Source organism: Pteropus alecto, unplaced genomic scaffold, assembly GCF_000325575.1.
Source record: "Pteropus alecto unplaced genomic scaffold, ASM32557v1 scaffold76, whole genome shotgun sequence".
Lineage (NCBI taxonomy): Eukaryota > Metazoa > Chordata > Mammalia > Chiroptera > Pteropodidae > Pteropus > Pteropus alecto.
In genome coordinates this window covers 1,756,814-1,774,607 of record NW_006443138.1, presented here as the reverse complement: position 1 = coordinate 1,774,607, position 17,794 = coordinate 1,756,814, and positions in this window count along the sequence as shown.

Sequence of the window (17,794 nt, the reverse complement as noted above, 5' to 3'; positions counted from 1 at the left end):
AAAAATTAATCTTATAGCATTGAAAGAAAAATAAGGACAGTTATAATTCAAATAGTAATGACCAGTATTCTCCATCTTTACTGCTTCTCTACCTTCCTTTGATTCTGGGACCTCAACTCATCTTTATCATCATGTGCTACAGAGGGAGCACCTAAGCCCAGAGATGAATAAGTTCTTCTTTACTGTTTGGTGCTGATGGAGACCAAAACCAAAATCAGACATTTTTCTTCAAGGAGTTTATATAATATGTGGCATAGGTAGACAGAATAAATCTTTATAGGACATGTTCTGCAATGGATGATGCTTCTTTGGTCCACCTATTCTAGAGGCCAAAATTTGAATAAAATGGTCAAATGAGATCTATTCAATTCACTTATCTTTTTATCATAGTTCCTAAGGGCTTTATTTTATCTTATGATTTAATAAAGATAATAGTATATATACTACTACTAATAATAATACATTGTATTAAATTTAAAGCTTATATGAGCATTACTATTCTAAACTATGGAATAAACTACATTAAGTTTATTGTGTAGTAAACTTATACATGTATACATGACTAGAATCTTTTTTTATAACCCCTCTCTGTTTTCTAAGGAGAGTAGATCTTTAGCATTGTTAAGGCAAGCATTAGATAATTATTTCAGTTATCTTTCTCTGTGTAACAAACCACACCCAATTTAGTGGTTTATAACAACAACAATCATTTATTTTACTCTTGAATCTGCAATCTGGGCAGGGCGTTGTGGGGACAGCTTGTTTCTGCTTCATGAAGTATTATCTGGGGTGGCTTAGGTAACTCAAAGGCAGGGTATTAGAATCATCTGAAGATGCACTCGCTCACATACCTGACAGTTGACCCTGGCTGTTGTCTGGGACCTCTAATGGGCTCTTGGTCAGATGAATCATTTCCACATGGCCTCTCCATGTGGCTGTTTGGCTTCTTCAAAGCATGGTGACTGGTTTCAAAGAGAGAGCATTCCAAGAGGGTAAGGTAGGAATGCATATCATTTTTATGACTTAGCCTTGGAAGCCATATAGCATCACTCTCACCATACTCTCTTGGTTGAAGTAGTCACAACCATCCACTCAGATTCAAGAGAAGGTCTATTCTTTGGTGAGAGGAGTATTAGTATCATTCTATAATAAAATTTGTGTAAAACTGTAAAAATTATAAAAGTTTGAAGATAAGAATCAGTGCTAAAGATTTGGGGGCCATTAGCATACTGATGAGGCCCAGACTAGAGAGTAGATGGGATTGCTTAAGACAAGTACACCAAGAAAAAGATATCAATCAAGAATTGAACCCTAAAGCACAACACTGTTTAAGGGATGTGCTTGTGGGATGGGATATACTGTGGTGGCAATCTTTGGAAAATACAATCTGCCACATTAAGAATGAAAATTGAAGAAGCCTAAAGAGATAAATTTCTCTCCATTGTAGATTTAATAGGGAGAAGACTCTGGAAAAATAGATGAATGAAATTGGTACAGGGATAGATGACTAAAAGGAAAGACAGGTCAACTGCTGTAGAAAGAGAAAGTCAGAAAATTTCTGAGGTTTTCAAAGAGAATTTGGAAGAAGTTTTGCTCTTTTGTTTTGTAAAAATCTATCTATCCATCCATCCATTGACCCACCTACCTACCTACCTATCTACCTACCTACCTACCTATATGTCTATCTATGTGTCATTGTCCCTGGAAATGGACTTTTGTTTTTTGGGATAGTGAAGATGTATTATAATTGGCTTAAAGGAAGCTGCAGGGACAGTGCAAGAATGGTCCAAGAATGCGCAGTCATATTCAGGGTATGTATAAATGTATCAAAAATATATCCACATATACAAAAACTATGTACCATAGTTCTGCTGTAAACTTCCAAATACAACTCATTTCAGATTGGATTTAGATCAATAAACATTTAACAGGTACTTAGAATGTTATGCTAGTTGCTAGGGCTGTAAAAATGAATAAAATATAATTCCTGTTCTTTATCTAGTGGGATGGCCAAATTTATAAATTGAAAATTTCAGTTAAAATCCTTGAGGAGTAAAGGTTTAATTGGATTTTAGAGTCAAAATGCCAAAGCCTGGGTAAGTTACTTATCTCTTTAAATGAGAGTAAAATGGGAAAGTAATAGTTCCTACCTCAGAGAGCAGTTGGGAAGACTAAATGAGATAATACATGTAAAATACTTAGCACAGTACCCAACACATGAAAAGCCTAACACATAAAGCTCACAAAAATAAATTATTATGATATAGCAAAAATGACAAAAGTTAAAGATATGCACTTTTATCATTTTTACTATATCATAATAATTTATTTTTTTGAGCTTTATGTGTTAGGCTTTTCATGTGCTAAGTATTTTACAGAGGATGGGGCACTCAAAGGGCCTAGCTAGTCCATTTGCAAGACCAGTGCAAGATGAAAATATGGGCCCTTGTTTAAAATTATTATGAATTAAAAAAGGTGATATCAGAGCATTAAACCAAGCACGGGACCCTTCTAAGCCTGGGACCTTGTGTGACTTACCTAGGCCACACCCCCATGAAGCTGGTTTTGCCCCTATGTTATCTTAGTGAAAATTAGAAAAAGGTACCTCTTCTGCCATGTCGTTGTCTGCCCCCACTTGTCCTCTCAGCCTGGCACTTTAGTGCAGTGCATACACTCCACAGCTGTACAGGCTAGATCCTTATCTCTACCAAGAGTTTCGGAGCAGGCTTTTGGGAGGATATGATGAATGAATGACTCCTGTCTTGAAAGATGAATAAGACTTAGCCAAAAAGAAGAAAGGTGGGAGAATAAACAGAGATGATAGAGGTAAGAAACAGGGTGATATGAAGAGGAAACTGCCAGAAATTCTGTTCTGCCAGAACACAAAGTTCAAGATATGGAATGATGAAAAATGAGGTGAGGGCAATAGATTATGAAAGCCTTATGTCAGTGTAAATAGGTTTAATCTGAAGGTGATGGGGATCCCTGATGGATTTTAAGCAGAGGGTTGACATATTCAGTGCTGGATTTTAGATAGATTGCCAAGGCTTTGATGACTTTAATGTGAGCAACATTGGACAGAGGAAGGAAAGTTGTTTAGTTGTTCCAATATTTCCAGTTAAAAACATAAGGGCTTGAACTAAAGCTGCAGTAACAAGGATGTAGTGGAAAAGTCAGATTTGGGAAATGTTTAGAAGATACCATTTAATGATTGGTCGTGAGTGAAAAGTGAAAAAGAAGGAGTTATTGAAGATGATTTTCTATATTTTTTGCCTTGAGTAACTTGGTGAATAGTGGAGTCATTAATTGATATTGGAAATATGAGAGGAAGAATGTGTTTGGAGGGGAGAGTGGGATAAATTTAGTCTTACGCATTCCTCATTTGAAGGGCTTAGGTAACACACAACTGACGTAAAAGTCTGAAGACAAGACTTAATGCTAAAGATTTGGGGGCCATTAACATAATGATAATATTTAAGGTCAAGGGAGGGGATGGAATTACTTCAGAAGAGTTTATCAAAAGAAACATGTGGAATCCTAAAACACAACAGCATTTAAGGAATGGGTGTGGGAGGAATTCATGAAGGCAAATGAGAATTCATGAAGGCAAATGAGAAGGATGAGGCAGACAGGAAACGGAGGGGCAGGAGGGATTCAAATTTCAGAAGCCAAAAGGGATTAGAGAATTCAGGGAATCAGGAGGACTTCTGGTTTGAAGATGGTGGCATAGATAGTTGGCATTTTCCTTCTCTCTTCTAAAAACCATCTAAAAGCAACAAGGAGAATGAGAAAAGAACATGAACTAGGAGACAGCTTAAACATCAACTCGCCAAGTAGGCAGAAATGATGGCAAAAGCTTTCGAAATTAAGCAAAGGTATTTGTGAGAGGAATCAGAGAGAACACACCACTACGAATAATATGGAAAGAGCCAGTGAATCTCTCAAAGGCGACAGGTATATCCTGAGGAGCAAAATCTGAATAACTTGTTTGGGAATGAGGTACATGCTGGTTTGTGAAACCATCTGTAGCTCAAGTTTCCATAAGTGGGATTGCTGGATCAAAATGCATGAACCTTAGAAGTTTTGACAAATATTGCCAAACTGTCCTCTACAGATTTTAAATTCATTTACAAACAAACCAGTAATGTGTAAAAATGCCTACTTCTCTGTTTTTGCCAAGAATGTGTTGTTAAACTTTCTGACCACTGCCAAACTTAAAGGTGAAAATTGATATTTTAGTGTATCTGTATATATGTTATTCTTCTTGTGAGAAAGTCTGCAACTTTTCACAATGTTTTCCATTTTCCGTATTAATTCTATAATTCTAATTTGAAGAAATTTTTACTATGTAAGGGAAATTAATCATTTGTTCATGAATAAGTTGCAATAGTTTTTCCGTTTTGCTTTCTTTTTTTAAAACTTAGGTAGGCTTTTCTGTGTATTTTTTAAAAAATTAATTGTAGTTAAATCAATCAGTTTTTTATGGCTTTTCTGTTTGGAAGTACAATTAGAATTTTCTCATTTCAAGATCATAGATTTTTTTTACATGGTTTCTTCTAGTTTCTTTACGATTTGTTTGTATTTGAGTCTTTGATCGGTCTGAAATTTTTCTTGTTGTAATATGGGAAATATGAATCCAACTTCATTATTTTCCAAAAGGCTATTCATTGCCCCCAAACCATTTATTAAATTATCCATCTTTGTCTAGCGACTTGAAACATCTAAATTCTCATTATATTTGATCGGTTTCTGGATATTCGAGTTCATTTCTTTCGTCCGCTGGTCTATTTTTTTCCTAGTATTAAACCATTTAAATTACTTGGTTGAACTAATTCCCTTTTAATATTATTTTTCATAAATTTATTGGCTATTGTGTATTTAAAAATTGTGGTAAAATATACAGAAAATAAAATTTATTATTTTAATCATTATATGTATAGTCAATGAAATAAAGTACATTCCTATTGTTTTGCAACCACCACCACCATCTATTTCCAGAACTTTTTCATCTTCCCAAACTGAAATTCTGTATCTATTAAACAGTGATTCCCATTCCTCCCTTCCCCCAGGCCCTCGCAACCATGATTCTACTTCCTGTTTCTACAATTTGACTACTCTAGGTACCACATATGGGTAGAATCATACAGTATTTGTCTTTTTCACTGGCTTCTTTCACTTAGCATATTGTTCTTGAGATTCAAATATAGCATGTATCAGAATTTCCTTTATAAGATTGAATAATATTATATATATATATAACATTTTGTTTAACCATTCTTCTGAGGGTGGGCATTGGGTTACTTTCACCTTTTGGCTATTATAAATAATGCTTTGTGAACATAGGTGTACAAATATCTGTTCCAATCCCTGCTTTCATCTCTTTTGGGTATACACCCAGAAGTGGAATTGTTAGATCACATGATAACTGTTTCATTTTTTTGAGGAACTATCACACTGTTTTCCACAGTGGCCACACCATTTTACATTCCCTTTTCACTCTGTTGATAGTGTTCCTTGATGCACAAAGGTTTAATATTTTGATCAAGTTCAATTTATTTATTTTTTCTTTTGTTGTGTTCTTTTGGTGTCACATCCAAGAAATCATTGTGAAATCCAATGTCATGAAGCTCTTCCTCTATGTTTTCTCCTAAAAGTTTTTAGTTTTAACTCTTATTTAAGTCAAAGACCAGTTAAAAGATATCAAAAAAAGATCTCACTTATTATAACAATAAAAACACCTGAGAATATATTAAATAAAAAGTGTGTCACATCTATATAAAGACTATTTTTAAGTAATATTAAAGGATACAAAAGAAGACTTACATGAGGAAGCAAAACATATTTTCCATTAGAAAGACTCAACGTCATTAAGGTACAAATTCTTCTTAATCTATAAATTTAATGCAATCCCAATAAGAATACTAATAAGATTTTTAATTAGCCAAGCTCATTCTAAACTTTACGTATTAAAATTAATAAGTAATATACAATCAAATGATTTATCATTTTTTTCTTTATATTTGTTTCTCTAAGCATCTTGGAACTGATTTTCATGAATGGTTTGAGACTGGGGCCCAAAGTCATTTTTCCCAATTATCCCTTGTCTATTTATTTGAAAGTCCATCTTTTACCTACCCATCTATCATGAAACTCCTGTCATATATCAAGTGTTCACTTATGAATAGATATTTCTCAGTTATCTATTCTGAGTCATTGATTTAAAAATACTCTGTAATTTTGTTCTAGATTTTTCTGCTTTCACTAGGCTTAAAAATTTTTCAATACTAAGTTTAGCTTGTTGAGCAATTCCTGTGAAAGAATGAGATTTTACATTGTGTTTTAAAGTTAACGTTAGAATCATTAGTTTATTTTAATAACCTATTCAAGAAGGAAGACTTGCAGATACAGTTCTAACTTAATGGAAGGAGGCATAATTTTATGTACTGGGTGGGTTATTTATAATAAGAGCAGTAAGGTTATAGTTAGTAATTTAATTATCATAAGTTTGGCTAGCAAATTCAGCTCTGACAAATATTGCTTACAACTTGAAGTGAACAAAGTTTTTACTAGCAAATCTTAAATGTTTCAAGTCAATGGTCCTGAGAATTTTACTATTAAAATTAACTTCTGTATATTATAAAACAACCCATTGTCCTTGGTATACAAAAATTCAGGTTTATATTGGTTTAGATTAAGTGTAAATTTAATTATTTTGTGGTTACTGTATGCAAATATTCTCTAAACTTCTGGGTCCAATGTTTTGCATTTCCAAAAGCACTTGCATTAGCAACTTCTTCAAGTTTTCTATAAAATACAAATAAAACTGTGACCTATGGTTTTACTTATAATTTTAACTAAAGCTGTTTTTCTATTTTCACACTTCAAAAACCATTTACTTTTAGCTCTGTATTTGAATTCTTATAAATAAACTTAAGTTTTTATTTTCAGAGCTAGAGCATATTTTTATTCATCAATTTACAGAGATAAATATTAATAAGAACTTTTAAATTGTTATTTTTTCAAAAATATTTTTCTATTAAAAATTTTTACTACATTCACCTTGACATATTCATTGTTATCAATTAAAATGTTATTTTGTCTTCATCTTTTCTCATTTAGTCCAAGTCACAGTTTTCATATATTGCCTTTTTAATCCCATCATCTCAAATCCAAAATGCCAAAATGTCTAGCTACTTTGCAAGTATGATATTATTGAATGTCCTATGTAAATGAGAAACTGCTTGAAAAATGTCCTTCAGAATATCTTTGGTAAATAGAAAACTATTCTAATTTAAATGTCCTTTTGATATCTACTCTGATTATCATTGCTTTATTGACTTTGTGACTTGCAAAGAGGAATCAACAAAATGTAAAAGAGAAGAAAAATAAGTGTCTAGGAATAACATTATATCCAGGAATATTTGACTCAGAGATTTAAGCATGTACATAAAGCTAACAGTACTACATTATAGATTATAGAACAGTGCTTGACATTATAGGTGCTAAATAAATGTTTATTAAGTGAATGAACGAAATTCAGACTTTTCACAGGAGGTGAAAACAAGTATAGTTTGGTTTAACATATTTAGCTTCTTTGCTTAATAGCAGATGGTAGTATTTCTCCAAGCAAATATTATCTTCCACTTGACTAACTTGGGAAGTGAAAGAAAGCCTATCCAATTGAATATGCAGCATTTCAAGTAATGAGATGTTTTAATCAAGCCTGAGGAGGGGCGTCTCCTTTACTTGCCTTTTTGATATATATCTTTTAGGTAGTTTTGCTTGGAAAGAAGATTCTCAGATCCAGATTTGTTTGCAAAAAGTATATTAAAAAATGCCTTTGGGATCGCTATCCATGGGGAGGCAAAGGAAGTAAGAATGGCAAGAGGGAGGAGCTGAGCTGTGATTCATTGTGACGATGGCCTCGACCATCTCGAGGGGAGCTCTAGAACTACTATGGCCCTTTGGAGTTGTTCCACTTTGAACAAATGCTGAACCTTTATACCCTTGCATCACTGGTGGTAGGTAGGTAGGTCCCATGGAAAGGGGATTGATCTTGGCCAGATGGCTCTTTTGAGCTGATTTGGGGGAGATAAGGCAGAACCCACCTGATAATGATCAGTTCTGACCCACAGGTCACTTGATCTCCCATGGTCAGGCTCTTTGTCTTTACCAGGGTCCAATAGCTCTCCAGAGAGGTTTTATTTGTTTTTGTTTGTTTTTGTTTTTGTTTTTGTTTTAATGGTGGTATAGTTTGATCCAGAACCCTAGGGATCTACATTGTGATTTTCCTTTGGGGGCTTGGCATAAACTCCACATAGTATCTTTTTCCATCATGAATACCTTTAATACTGAAGAGTCTGCCAGATCACATGGTCTAAGGACTGCACCCTGGACTTGCTGCAAGTCTCTTTCCTGCTTTGGATTCCACTCAGACTTTCACTCTATCTGGTAAGTCCATCAGAGCAGTATTTCCTAGTGTGTAACATGTTGCTGCAGAAACCAAGCAGGAATACAAGGCATTGTGCTTTTTCCTCGTGCAGGAAGATACTAGATGCAATAATTGGTTCTTTAATTTAGAAAGGATGTCATGACTTGTCTCAGACCACTAGACCTCTACATATTTCTTACATGGCATTTCCTTGAATCTTTATAGAATTTAACTCCCACTCTCTTTAATGCACATGGTTACATCAAGGCCTGCTATAAATATTCTACTTCTTGTTCATAAAGTCCAATCAGCATGATACCATCAATAAAGTGACCCAACACAATGTTTTGCCAAATGACCAGGTCAGGATTCTCTGTACTATATTATGTCAGTGGGCAAAAGAGTTATCTTAGCTCTAGTTAAGACTAAATATATACACATATCTGCTTCAAGTAAATTCAAACAATTTTGGATCTTTCCAATAGAGATAGAAAGTGATACGTTCATCAAATTAATGATGGTATACCATGCACCTGAGGCCATGATAATCTACTCTAGCAAAGAGGCCACAACTGGCATAGCAGCTGCAATTGGATTGCTTTCTAATTGAGGTCACTTTACTTTGCTGTCATTCTCCAGGATATGTCTGTTTTGTGTACAGTCCAGCTGGTTAATTAAATGAAGATATGATGCAAACCATCAACCATACTCTTTAAGGTGACACTTATCTCTGCCGCTCCCCTTGCCCCTCCCCCTCCCCCCCAACCAGGGATAAAATACTTTTAAAAACGTTTATAATCTTGGGGGAGGGGAAATTTCAGAAACGTTTAATTGGCTTTTTCTACTACCTCAGCCTTATCCCACAGTCCAAGGAACCAATATAAGATTCTGTTAATTATGTCCATTATAATTATGCATTTAGGGACAGGAGAGGTAACCACTGGATGTCTCTGTGGACACATTGTTAGTAAGAATTTGGCCAGGATTTTAACTTTACCCTCATATATTTTACTCTAACAGGGAGAATGAAAATGCTTCAGCGTCAACTCAAACTCAGTGTCCAAAAGCTCTTGAAATGTTTGGGTATTTTCTTAGTGGAGTAAAAGCCTTAGTTCAGGTCCCTTTGGGGAAGGATTGAGGAAGTTGTTAATTTACTCACTTGCCATGGTGATATAGACCCTGGGGACACCCTCGTTCAGTGGGTCTTTACAAATAGCGAAACCCACTGGTCTTTACAAATAACAATTCTTACATAATTTTATTTAATGCTCACTGCAACCCTTATAATTAAAATAGCAGTTTTTATATAAGTGCCCTCTCTCTACATTTAAGAAAGGTTTCAGGAAGTTTAGGGCACATAAATAGTAAGTTGCAAAACCTGTATTTGTATTGTGAAACAATGTTCTTTCTCTTAAGTGAAATACTATCCTGGAGAGGCTGTTGCTGCTTAAATTTGCCCTGAGTAAATTTGTGTTCAGATAATTCTTTGTGTCTGGAAGTAAAGCTGAAAGGCAAAAGAATAGGTAAAAATGTCAATACATCCATAGGCTATCAGATGTGCTGGAAAATTTTTTATTCTTGTATCTTATTACCTGGCCTTTTCCCCATTACTACTGTCAGGGCAAGCACTGAGACAGAAAACCTAAATGATCTACGTATAGGACACACAGGGATTCTTTTGGTGACTGCACATCTACATGTAATCAATAAGTATTTCATGAAAAACCGACTTATCATAAACCCCAAGTGTGAACAAGTGGAAACTGCCTTTTGTTCCCCAATTCAGAACCCAAGAGTATGAATGTCTTGGAAAGTTGCATTTTCCTATGTGGATATTAAAAGATATCATATGCAATAATAATGATTTAACTCTTTAGTAATTTGTCTTAGGTGAAAGTTCCACAACTTCCTTCCCTTTCTAGACATGCCACTTTTTTGTCTTGAATCAGGAGAGTGGGTCTCAGTACTGGTATGGGGGTGACAGTGGGCATCCTTGTCTTTTTCCTATTCTTAGAGTAAAGCCTATTAACTTTTCACCACTGAGTATGACGTATCCTGTGGGCTTGCCATATATGGCCTTTATTACATTGAGGTACATTCCTTCTATACCTAATTTGTTGAGAGTTTTTATTGTGAAAGGTTGTTGAATTTTGTCAAATGTTTTTTCTGCTTCTATCAAGATGATCATAGAATTTTTATCCTGCATTCTGTTAATGTGATATATCACATTTATTGATTTGCTCATGTTGCATCCTAGGGATAAATCCTTTTAATGTGCTGATGAATCTGGTTTGCTTTTATTTCGTTGAGCATTTCTGCATCTATATTCATCAGGGATACTAGCCTGTGGTATCTGGGCAATGCTGGTCTCATAAAATGAGTTCGAAGTGTTACCTCCTCTTCATTTTTTTTTTTCCCGAAGAGTTTGGGAAGGTTTGGTATTAATTTTTTGGTAAGATATACTAATGATGTCATCTTTTCTTTGTTCTTTGCTCCCCCCAGGTGCTCTAACTTCTCTGTTTGCCTCAGCGCTCTGAGAGGTGAGACAGAGAAGGTTTCTTGGGCAGCACCCTGAAAGGCTGGGGATGCAGGATGGACAATTCAGTCATTCTTTCCCCTGAGGGAGAAATTGCAGGCTGAGTGGGTTTCTCTCAGCCCTGAACTAGGAGGCTTGAGGAAGGGGCTGACATGGATACAATGACACTGATCTTCTTACTCATTTTAAAGCTGATTTTCTCCAGTTTGTGCTCCTCTGCAGTGTTGCACTCTTAGCTGGATTTTGGACATCTCATAAAGGTGTTTTGGCCCCAAACTTCCTATTGTTGTTTCATTAATGTCTCTGTAGGGAGACAAGGACTGAGACTTCCTACTGCACCATCTTGCCAATGCCATTTAAATGTCTAAATAGGCCCTTGTTAACTCGATGTGCCTGGATGGTTCAGGCGATCACTGGACTACTCGAAATGGTTTTTAGAATTTTAAAAGTATGTGCTTCATTAGGTTTTTAATGCTTCCCCCAAAGGTTAAGAGTACAAATGGTGTTTGTATACTGATGGTGATGTCAACTGGGAACTTGATTCAGCATCTCTGTGTTTAACAGTTTTTTCTAAATTTTTAATTTTGGTACACAGGTCTGGAAACCTAATCTCCATTTTAATCATTGTTTCCTTGGGATGAGAACATTCCAAGTTCCAAATAATACATAAAATCTTGAAAGACATCCCATTCATAAATTGAAGCTACCTGGAGTTGGGCTAAGAAATAATTGAGTTTAAAGATTTCAGAGGCTGATAAATATTTTTATTCTTTAGCTTTGATTATAAATTCTAAAAGACCAGATCATGTATATTTACAAAACACAGTACCATACATACACATTAGTACCTAATGGCAACTTGTATTTTTAATAATTATTGAATAAATTGACCTCGTATTGTTCAAGTAATCATCCTGAAAACTAGACAGATTGTCTATAAACAGAATACAGGTAGGGATTTCTCCTCTGAATACTTAAGTATGTTTTGAGAACTGTTCTATTCCTCCTTCCTACCATTTCTATGACCATGTCTCTTACTCAGGTGAGGAGGGATTGAAAGGTGTGTGGCGTACAAGCAGCTGCCTGGTCTAAATCCAGAAGAGAAGACAGACAATTATAGTGGCTCCTGGATATTAACTGATTCCAAGACAGGAGCCAAAATTTGTGGCTTCAAAACTTCCTGGGTCGCTGGTATAAGTTCTACTAATAGTTATTTTGTAAACTTTAATATAATTATTTCTACCAAACAGAACAAAATTCATTATTTGTGGCCTTTGTTTTATATAATTCCAAAGCTGCATTATTATTATTTTTATTTATTTATTTATTTATTTATTTATTTATTATTTTTAAAACTAGAATATGGGGCAAAGACCACAAGCAACAACCATCTGTTTGGACTTATTTTCAGGCATCTTCAGGCACTCTAATACTAAAATTTTTAATCTTGTGTGAATAATTTTTACTTTGGAATTTACACCTCTCAGACTCAAGTGGTTAGGTGTATTTTTCACTCCTTAACATAAGAAACCTATTGTAAAGCCACAGTTGCAATTTATTTTTTTCTCTTGAGAGTTGGATTACACCTTTGATAATTTGGAGTGTCCAGTAAATAAAAAAGAAAGTGTTTTCAAATATCTCATTTTTATTAGTACTTATTTTTTGGGGAGGGGTAGATAGAGCGTATCTCAACTATCCTGACAGGCTTTTAAAGGAAAGCAATTCTATATGCCAAGGAAAGAAGAACTGATGTTTAGGGAATGGTTATTAAGCAGAGAGGAGTGGAGTGACTTTTCCTCCACGGATGTCAGAGGACTTGAGTAGGCTCAGCTTTACTGCCTTTTCAACTTACAAATCATCTAATGGTGGCAGAGAAAAGTTTTCCTAGAGATATCCTTTGAGAATATGAAACCTGATCATAAAGAGATGGAGACTATCTTATTCAAAACCCACAAAAGACAAAACCAGAAGAAATAGGCTTATTGTGAAATAGAGGGCTCAAGCATCTCCTTACAAGTGGCTTCTTGGAGAAATTATTGAATTTCTCCAAGAATATTATTAAAATGAGAGAGAGACTTTGGGTCTTGAAGGCAAATGTTTAGAATTAAAGGAAAATTGAGTACTTTTGAAAACTTCCTTTCCAATTCTATCAGTTGTTAGTAAGTATTGACAAAATCTTTCCATCTACTTCTTCCTGATAGGTTATATGCCTTGAAACACCAGGGACAATTAAGTTATAATCTTTAACAATATTTATTGCTTGACCACTGGCTTCATACAATTTGATGATTTTTTGTGAAGTCAGTCATTAATAATACAGTTACTACTAATAAAGCACTGAACTTTGGGAAATATTTATTTTGAAATGTAAACTGGAAAAGTTATTCCTATAATTGTCTTTTATAATTGCTTTTTACTCACTTGTATTAACTATGCTATTGTCAGTGGCAGAGAAAGGACTTATAAGAAGAAAAATTTTAGATAATCCTTAATAATTTTGAGAATGCTTTCTATTGCACAAGTGGAAACTAATCAAAATGTTGAGACCCTGATTTAATCTATAGCCTTGTACACTTGGGCACTGTGTTGGGGCCAACACCATAATAGAGAGGTTTTTACAATCGAAGTTGACCCAGAAAGCCCAAGCACCAACCCTGAATAATTATGAAAGAAGACATTATATTAAAAGTTCTTTATACTTAGAGTTCTATGAATAATTTTCTACTTTTAAAATTTAAAGTAAATCTGTACTCTATACTCCATCTCTAAAATTCGCTCTTCTTTGCCTTTCACATAATTGGATAATGAGCTAATAGCTTTGTTTTGAGGTGATGTCATCATTTTTGCTTTATTAAGTTTTGCTTTCTAAAAGGCAGGTGCTACCTACGTACAACTAAGTGTGCAGTAAATCTACTTAGATGCTGATCTTGTTCTAGTATTAGCCCTAATAGATCTCTCACTGCACGTTGTTTATTTGCGTTTGTCATTACATCTTGGTGGAACTTGATTTCTATAGGTTTCCCATCAGTTGTCTAGCTAGAGACTTTGCTGAATACCTCCAATATTGGCAATTCCACTAATGCTTTCTGTGGGTCATTACACTTTCTAATTAACCTCTCCATTAAAAAAATGTGTGAAAAAAATAGAATATAACTCCTTTTATTTTTGACTGCTTTCTTACTTATGATTAAATTTTATTATCTCATTTTCTTTTACTTCTTTTCCCCCCCTAGCATTTGGAACACACACAAATTCTTCATGTATGCTATTTCAATATTTCATTTTTAAAAATTTGATTGCTCATTTTCATGTTTATTTTTTTTGCTGTGGGAATATCTTCTACATGTGCAAGTTTTACTACAAAAATACTCCAGAACCTCTGTCATGATTTATCTTGGTTGCTTGTAAAATAGACAATATGAGCTATCATGTTTATCTATAGAAACATTTAGCATCTGCCTGCAGTTGCTCTGTTTTGACACTAGGTGGCCGAATGCATAAAACAGTTGAAACTGTCAAACTTCTGTAGGCAGTATTTTGATCACATTGGATGACAGAAATCATCCTATATCATACTAAAAAGTGAGAGCAAATTTTGTACAGCTACACAAAGAAAATTTGAATAGAGGAATTTCAGGGTCTGAGTTTGAGCTTTCTGGGAATAATTAAATCAAAACAATATGTAGAATGAAAAGAACACTGTACCGGGAGCTAGAAGACATGAGTTCTTGTTTATGTTATTGATTAAAAAAACTAATTATAATTTTGGCTGCCTTCACTCTTTAACTGAATTACTTGAACGATTTACTTGATCTCTGAGCTTTAGTTTATGTGTCATAAAATGAGATTATATCTACCTTATAAGTAATATCTATAATCTTAATATGGAACTGTTATGAGAAGGTGGTAAGTTTTAGTTTTCTTTCTTAGTTTTATATTCCACTTTTTAATTAAATATTTGTCAACATTGTTCTCTACTTAGTTTTAGTTAAAAATAGTCTTTGATGTGAGGTCAACTAGTGGATCTAACTCCTCTCCATACTTAGCCACATTCTGTGGATTATGATTACCTATTTAGTAAGCAAATAATACAAGGAAATGGGAGTTTAGCAAAAGGCTGGGAGGACCTTGCTTCTTACGTATGGTACTGAAAATTGACTTTCATCTTGGTCTTTACCTTCAGAATGTACCTTGCCATGTGAAATCATTGGTTCCCTGCTAAAGTGAGTGTCTGCTTCTACAGCTTTGCATTGCAAAAGTGTGGGAAGGAAAGAAGGCAAAAAGGGAGTGAGACCAAAAACAATCTAATTAGTCTGATAAACCAGGAAGAAAGAATGAGGATTATAAAAAACATTAATTGTACATGGTTATTACAAGCATGACAAAGTCAAGAGATAGATCATCTGGAGCTGGTAGTATTGGCAGGAGCTGTGTATCACACCCCAAGTGGAGACAAAAGAAGGACCAATTCTAGATAACTGTTATGAAAATCTTATAAACAAAGACAGCTAATGAATTAAATTAGGTAAAGTTGTTAAAGACCCTGGACTTCCCACCTCACACCAATGGAAATTTTTATTTCTGATAGAGGAGGGCATTGGTTGATAAGACAACATTCTCAATCCTGATGATTTACCCTCTAACCTATATTGCTACTATTGGTACATTCATTATATAGACCATTAATTTTTCATAGATCTGGAGTCTGTCAGTTTCTGCTCAGTTCGACCCCATACTAGCTGTTCATAACAATTCTATAGCTACTTACTTGCTGCCTACCTAGCTCTAGAAATCATGAGATTTCAGTCTACCATGATATCAATAACTTATTTTTATTAGAAAGTGGTGTCTATAGTTTTTTGCTCCCTTATACTGCAGAAATATCCAAAAAACCAATATTTATAAAACCTAATGTTCAGCTCATTAATAAACAAGTACCAACTTTTAAGTGCAATCAATAGTTTTATTTTTCTCCTGTTACCTTGGTGTCTCAGGCTACTACCTTGTGTGATGCCCACTTGGTCCATGAATCTAATGTCGTTGGCCCATGAAATGATAGATTTGCCTCTTGACTATCAGATAATCCATTTTTTTTGGACTGCCATTCTCGGTCTCTTCAGCCAGCCTCCCTCCTTTAGGATTTTTCAGACAAGAAGCAGGAATTCTCTCTAATCTCACATTTGCCCTCAAACTACTGGGAAGCATGTTAGATTCTCTGAAGGGCCCTTTTTCTGTTTGGTCTCTGCAAGCATCCAGCCAGGTTGTGAGACCAAGACTGCCTGTCTTACTCCATTACGCCCTGTGGCCAACCTTCCTGTTAACAAGGGATTAGGATGTCTAGATACTAAAGACTCAGGCTCAACACCAGTGTATAATTTGTCAAAAGAATGGGCTTGTACTAGGTTCAGCATGAAGCTGATGCTGGGTCTCTTCCTTATCTAACTACTCTGGCAATGTGGGTACACCTTGGGAAAAGTCTATGTGCTTGCAACTTAAATGAGCTGATCACAAAAAGCTGGGGCTTCTGGAATCTAGGGCTATTTATCTTTGATCTTTCAGTAAAACATTGTGGAGAAGGGGAACTTCCCCTATATTCTAGGAACCACAGTGATTCAGCTGTTGGAGCAAATTGGGCTTCAGTTACTATTGTAAAATGGAGCTTAGCACTAAAATGTGCACGGAAGCAGTTGAATCCCTGAAATACGAACAAGCAGGTGGGGCTTAGGAAGTCAGCAGTTCAAGAGAGACCTTAAGAAGAGTATTGGAGATCCTTGTCTCTGGTATGTGCACACACACACACGTGCAGCAGTGAAGAGGGCTAATTTTATAGACATGTCAGCATTCTTCAAGATTGCCAGAAGCCAGTTGGGAATCCAATATTTAGATAAGTGTAATTCTTGTGATCAGCAGGATGGAGACCTGAAGCCATTATTGTTGGATATTTAAATAAATATGATCATATGTTAGTCCACAATCTTGTGAATTGAGATGTATTGATTACTCATCCATCCATCCATGTCTGCAGCTTTACTAGGTGAAAACAAGAATGTATATGACTGTATACTTTCAATAGGTCACATACAGTCTAATGTGAGAAATATCTATAAAAAATGAGTCAATTACAACACAACGTGATAAGTATTAAGATGGAGGAAAGTATCGGGTATTTGGGAGCACACAAGAGAAACAGTTAATACAGGGGATTAAGGGAATTGCAGATGATTTCCTAGAGGGGATAACCTTTGTCCTAAACCTTAATGAATGAGTTGGAATTAATTAGGTGGAGATAGTTTATAGGTGTGGTGTGGTGGTGCTAAGGATTTCAATCAAGTTCATTTGAGAAGCCATTTATAATAGGTATTTATCTTAACTCCTTGGAACATGGTAAAAAATCAAGAATTGGGCAAATGAAGTCTCTGAATAACCAAAAAAGATGATATCAGGTGTAGGTACCAAAGATGGCTAATGATCTCTACCTTAAAAAGTCAGATTTTATAATGCTGTTGATAAATCTGAATTGTAAATTAAAACTTTGGGATTTATTAAGTGGCTAATGAGGAAAATATATAAAATTTATGCTGTTTAGTGAGACAAAGAATTACAGAGACATATTCCACTGTATTGGTGAAAGTGTTGGAAGGACTGTATCTTTTAAACTAATAATGGGAGTAAGTCCAAAGATTTGATAATCTAGACAAACTTCTTGTTCGTACACAAGATAAGTGTCCTTTAATCTGTAATGGGAATATTTGGCTTTCCACAGGTCAGTCTACAAGACACCTGGTGGCTTAAGCTGCTGTGCAAAATGCTATCTTTCTGAGGTAGCT